Source organism: Theobroma cacao, chromosome 10, assembly GCF_000208745.1.
Source record: "Theobroma cacao cultivar B97-61/B2 chromosome 10, Criollo_cocoa_genome_V2, whole genome shotgun sequence".
NCBI lineage: Eukaryota > Viridiplantae > Streptophyta > Magnoliopsida > Malvales > Malvaceae > Theobroma > Theobroma cacao.
Genome location: NC_030859.1, coordinates 17,300,858 through 17,307,148, shown reverse-complemented (window position 1 = coordinate 17,307,148; position 6,291 = coordinate 17,300,858). Strand labels below are relative to the sequence as shown.

Sequence of the window (6,291 nt, the reverse complement as noted above, 5' to 3'; positions counted from 1 at the left end):
AGACTCCATTTCATTCCCTGTCAATTACGATCCTTTTTCAAAATATTGCAAACATTTCTTACTTTATCATGCTCTGTATTAGGTATCATTCCAATTTTATGACAAATGCAATGCAATGTACTCATATCTCCTCTCTTGGCAGAATGGAAATGATGGCATTCTTGGAAGCATAAATGCTACTTTTTATTAGAAAAAAAGGGAGTTTCTATAATCAAGCATAATGACAAGGAACAGGGGAAAATTGATTAATACAAAAGGGATACAATTCTTTCTTAATGACTGTTTCGATAGATATTAACAGTAGTCTCGAAATTTTATCCTAAAACAGACACATTTGTCAGCTCCCTTGTCTTTTGTATGAACATCTTGGATCATGATCTTCACCCTTTCTGTGTTAAGCTTTTGTAGTACTTAGACCTCCTTCGTGTCTAGACCGCCCTTTCGGGTTTTCACCCTAAACACATCTCCCAGATTCAAACCGCCTTTTCAGGTTTTCAACTTGAAAATTTTCTTTTTTTCTTCTTTTTTTTTATGCAAAATATTTCTTGACAGCATCGGCATTCACCGGGTTGGAAAACTCCCTTCTGTCCATCTCCGCCAAAATTAGTGCTCATCTTGAAAAAGCTTTCTTCACCACAAATGGTCTTTCTCAATTCGGTGTCCATTTTCCGCGAGGATCATGCTGGTTCGGGAGAATTCTTTTCAATACTAATTCTCCTTCTCGGAATTGTCGAGGATGTGCCTTCTTGTCATATGCCCTCATCATTCTCTTTTGATATAACTGCCCATGGCAAAGTGCCGTCAACCTTTTTTCTTCTATGAGATTCAATTGCTCATAACGAGCATTAACCCATTCGGCTTCTTTCAACAGTACTTCTTTAAAGACCCGAAGGGAATGGATTTCTACTTCAATTAGCAAAACTGCTTCCATCCCATACACCAAAGAGAACGGTGTAGCTCCCGTGGAAGTTCGAACTGTTGTGCGATAAGCATGCAAAGCAAAGGGTAACTTCTCATGCCAATCTTTGTATACATCCGTCATCTTTTCAATTATCCTTTTGATGTTCTTGTTGGCTGCTTCTACCACTCCATTCATCTTTGGGCGATAAGGCGTTGAATTGTGATGCTTGATCTTGAACTTGGCACAAACCTCTTTCATCATCGAACCATTGAGGTTACTAGCGTTATCTGTGATGATCCTTTTCGGGAGACCATAGCGGCATATTATTTTTTTTTGGATGAACTTACATACCACTTTTTGGGTCACATTGGCATAAGATGCTGCTTCTGCCCACTTAGTGAAGTAGTCAATTGCCACTAGAATAAACCGATGCCCATTTGATGCCTTCGGGGTTATCAACCCAATCACATCCATGCCCCACATTGAGAATGGCCATGGTGATGTCAATACATGCAGTGAATTAGCAGGGGTGTGGATTTTGTCCGCATATATCTGACACTTGTGACACTTTCGAGCGAAATCTATACAATCCGTTTCCAACGTGAGCTAGTAATACCCTGCTCTCATGACCTGTCTTGCCAACTTATGTCCACTTGCATGTGTTCCACAAATTCTTTCGTGAACTTCCTCAACTATTCTCCGAGCTTCGGCTGAATCCACACATCTCAAAAGCGTTTGATCCCCACTTCTCTTGTATAAGATGTTCCCATCCAAGAAGAAATTCATTGCCAACCTTCTAATGGTTTTCTTGTCATTTTCTGAGCTTTAATCTGGGTACTGTTGAAACTTGAGATAATGCACAATATCATGGTACCACGATTTCCCGTCTACTTCTTTCTCTACACTTGAACAGTGCGCAGGGTACTCTTAAAGATTAATCATGATGGGTTGAATCTTGACATCGGTACCAACTTTGAACATTGCTGCTAGCGTAGCTAATGCATCGGCCATTTGGTTCTCCTATCGGGGCCAATGGGTGAAGCAAATTTTATCAAAATTTTCAATCAGCTTTGAAACATACTTGTGATATTGGACTAACTTCGAGTCACGTGTCTCCCATTCTCCCCGCAACTGATAAATAACCAAAGCAGAGTCCCCATACACTTCCAAAATGTGAATTTTCCTCTCGATTGCTGCTTGAAGACCCATGACACAAGCTTCATATTCAGCCACATTATTGGTGCAATAGAAGTTAAGTTTAGTTATGACGGGATAATGATCTCCTTCTGGTGACACTAACACGACCCCTATGCCATGCCCCATGGCATTCGAAGCTCCATCGAAAAACATCTTCCAATTCTTTTTCTCCGATTCCTCCCCACTTGTTTGGCATATTGACATCAAGTCCTCATTTGGAAACTCAAACTCCATTGGTTCATAATCCTCTTCCACCCTTTCTGCAAGAAAATCTGCGATTGCACTTCTTTTGATAGCTTTTTGGGACACATACACAATATCATATTCAGACAATAACACTTGCCATCTTGCCACTCTACCTGATAAGGAGGGTTTCTCGAAGATGTATTTAATAGGATCCAACTTCGCAATGAGCCAAGTGGTATAATATAGCATGTACTGCCTGAGTCGATGCGCCGTCCATGCTAAAGCATAACACATATTTTCCAACGAGGAATACTTGTACTCGTATTCAGTGAACTTTTTACTCAAGTAGTAAACTGCCCTTTCTTTCTTACCAGTTTCATCATGCTGTCCTAACACACATCCCATGGATCCTTTATTTACCGTTAGGTATAAGAGGAGAGGTCTCCCGACCACAGGTGGTACCAATACTGACGGACTCAACGGATATTCTTTAACCTTGTGAAAAGCAACTTGGCACTCCTCATTCCAAGCCCAAGGATTATGTTTGCGAAGGAGTTTGAAGATCGGGTCACATTTGAGTGTGAGCTGTGATATGAACCGGGCTATATAATTTAATCTTCCCAAAAATCCTCTAATTTCTTTTTGCGTTTTGGGAGGAGGCAAATTACGGATTGCTTGAACTTTATCCGGGTCAACTGCTATTCCTCTTTCACTGACGATGAAACCTAGTAGCTTTCCTAAAGTGACTCCAAAAGTGCACTTTGCCAGATTTAATCTGAGCTGAAATTTTCGTAACCTCTTAAATAATCTTTCAAGATTGGTCGCATGGTCCTTTGTGTTGTGAGCTTTTACAATCATATCATCCACATACACCTCAACCTCTCTGTGCATCATATCATGGAAGAGAGTTACCATAGTCCGCTGATAAGTTGCCCTGGCATTTTTCAAACCGAATGGCATTACCTTATAACAAAAAGTCCCCCACATAGTTATGAAGGTAGTTTTCTCTCTATCCTCTGGTGCCATTTTAATTTGGTTATACCCTGAAAAGCCATCCATAAAGGAAAACACGGAATGGTGGGCAGTATTGTCAACAAGGGTGTCAATGTGGGGAAGAGAAAAATTATCTTTTGGGCTAGATCTATTCAAGTCTCGATAATCCACACACATTCTCACTTTCCCGTCTTTCTTAGGTACTGGGACAATATTTGCAACCAATTCAGGGTACTTAGCTACTTCCAAGAATCCTGCATCGAACTACTTTTTCGCCTCTTCTTTAATTTTCAACAGCATTTCAGGTTTCATTCTTCTCAACTTTTGCTTAATCGGTTTGCATTTGGGTTTCAAAGGCAGTTTATGGGCTACAATGTCTGTATTAAGTCCTGGCATATCTTGATAGGACCATGCAAACACATTTACATATTCATGGAATAGCTTTATTAGTTTTTCTTTTTTCATTGGCACAAACGTCATACCAATTCTAACTTCTTTCTTATTTTCTTCATTTCCCAAATTTATCGTTTCAAGTGTCTCTTGATGTGGGACAATTTGTCTCCCCTCCTGTTCTACTAGTCTTAACAAGTCCGGAGTTAAATCATAATCCTCCACGTTTTCTGTATTGTCAAGTTCACTGACACTTATATCTTTTTCGAAATTAACTTCAAAACCACTGTCATTATCATCTTCACATTCATTATTTGGAATCTTGGAAGGTAAAGGGGATTGAAATATGTAGAGCTATTGTATAGATAAACAGTTAAAATAAAGGGATGAAATGACACGAATGGAAATGGTTAATCATGAGAAGAGATATGAGAAATGCACTACGCATGTCAATTTATTAGAATGATAAATGATAAAAAGCCCGATACATAAAATTCCAATGCTTTTGGGCATAAGCATGGATGTTTAGTTTGCATTACTTTGAAATTGAATCACAAGTGGCTGGTAAACTCATGGTGGTCCAGCTGCTCAACTTTAGATTCGGTGGCCCGAGGTATGTAGTAGGAATCCCATCCATATTTCCTGACTGTTCTTCACCTTCCTCCGTTGCACATATTGATAAATCAGAAAAGGCTTCCCCTAAAGCTGACACTGATTCTCGGTTCCCAACGGTGAGTGATTCAGGAAAGATGCAACCTCCAGATCGGAATGTCTCGTAGAGATGAGGATATGTCATTCCTTGGATTTCCAACTCATGCCCATTAAAGCGAGCCAACCTTTCCTTTCTTCTTTCGGTTATCATTTCTTCTCTTTCCTTCTTAGTTGGCTTATACCCTAGGCCAAACCTTTCTTCATTTTTGGTAGCACGTATGGGCCTTCTAATGCCTTGTAGTTCTTTTCCCAGTCCTGCCCTCGCTCGGTATCCTTTCCCTTCTATCTGACTGACAGCCATCTTGGTGGTTTTGGAAAGCCTCGGAATAGGCGGTGTGGTTCCTTCTCCAACATATGTGGTGTTAACAAACTCGAAGGATAGGAAGGAACATTCAGGCACTTCTTTCGCCGCTTCCACGTAAGGAGTATCTACTAGCTTGCTTATGAGTAAGTTCTCTTCCCCGTTAACACAGACAATCTTCCCATCCACGATGAACTTGACCTTCTGATGAAGAGATGAAGGTATGGCTCCAGCCATATGGATCCAAGGTCTTCCCAACAAATAATTGTATGAAGGAGTGATATCCATAACCTAGAATTCAATGGTAAAGGTACAAGGGCCAATTTTTACCGGTATCCCAATGTCCCCTACTACTTCTCTCCTTATTCCGTCGAAGGCTCTCACGATCATCTAACTCTTTCGCATGTAAGACATGTTGATGGGTAAACGAGCCAAGGTCCTTATGGGTATCACATTTAAGGACGATCCGTTGTCAAGCAGTACCTTTGCGACGATACAGTCTTTACACTTGGTAGTGATATGTAAGGCTTTGTAATTTCCTCTACCTCCAGAAAGGATTTCTTCATCGCTAAAGGATATTATGTTACCCACCGAAATGTTCCCAATGATGTAGTCCAAATTTTCAACTGAGATATCGTGATCCATATATGCTTGGTTCAAAATCCTCATCAAAGAGTTCTTACGTGGTTCTGAGCTGAGAAGCAAAGATAGTAGTGAAATACGAGTGGGCAACCTGTTCAATTGCTCGACCACATTGTACTCACTATGTTTGATGAACTTGAGGAACTCGGCAGCTTCTTTTTCCGTCACCGGTTCTTTTAAGTCATCTGTCGATTCTGGAGGTTGCACCTTTTCTTCTCTCAAACTTTGCTCTTTTTCCTTTCCCTTCTCATTCTTGAGATTCTCCAATGCTTTCGGTGAATAGCAACATCCGCTGCGGGTAATCCCTCCAACACTAGTTATATTTGCAGCATCATCTTGAGATTCAGCTATCCATTTCTCCGCTTTTAAAACTTGTACACTGCAGTTGTAGTTCCATGGGATAGCTTTGTCATATTTGTAGGGGAAGGGTTTAGGGACTTCGATGATCATCTTGGCATGGGTTCTGTCTTCCACAAACTCTCCTCTTGGTTCATAGAAAATGGCTAAAGGTTTTATCTTCATTGGGCGAGTGGACTCCTTGGATATCATGTTTACTGCTGACTCTGAAGCTTCCATATAAAACTCGATCCTTGATTTGTCCATCATTCTTTACACTTCCTTCATAAAAGAACTACAATCTTGGATTAAATGCCCCACACATCTTTTGTGATACAAGCAGCATAGTCTTTGGATATCTCTTGAGTCATTCACATTAGGACATTCCGGCCAAACCTCGAGCATATTGGCTTTTACCAAGGCTTCAAATACTTTCTCCATGGGGGTTTCCACTTCCCGAATGCTCCTTTTAACATACACCTCCCTTACTATTACATTTACCCCTGCCCCAACATGATTTGGCAATGGGTTGTTGTTAACATTCTGTTTCGGCTTTTTTTCAAAGTTCAGGATTCCTGCCTTGATCAAGCCTTGCACCTTATGCTTGAATGCCGTGCAATTCTCGATCGAGTGA

The 6,291-nt window shown here is 40.6% G+C and overlaps 1 pseudogene; it reads right to left on the bottom strand.

Annotated features, from left to right (window-relative positions):
* On the bottom strand, positions 530-5,924 carry LOC108663636 (annotated as a pseudogene).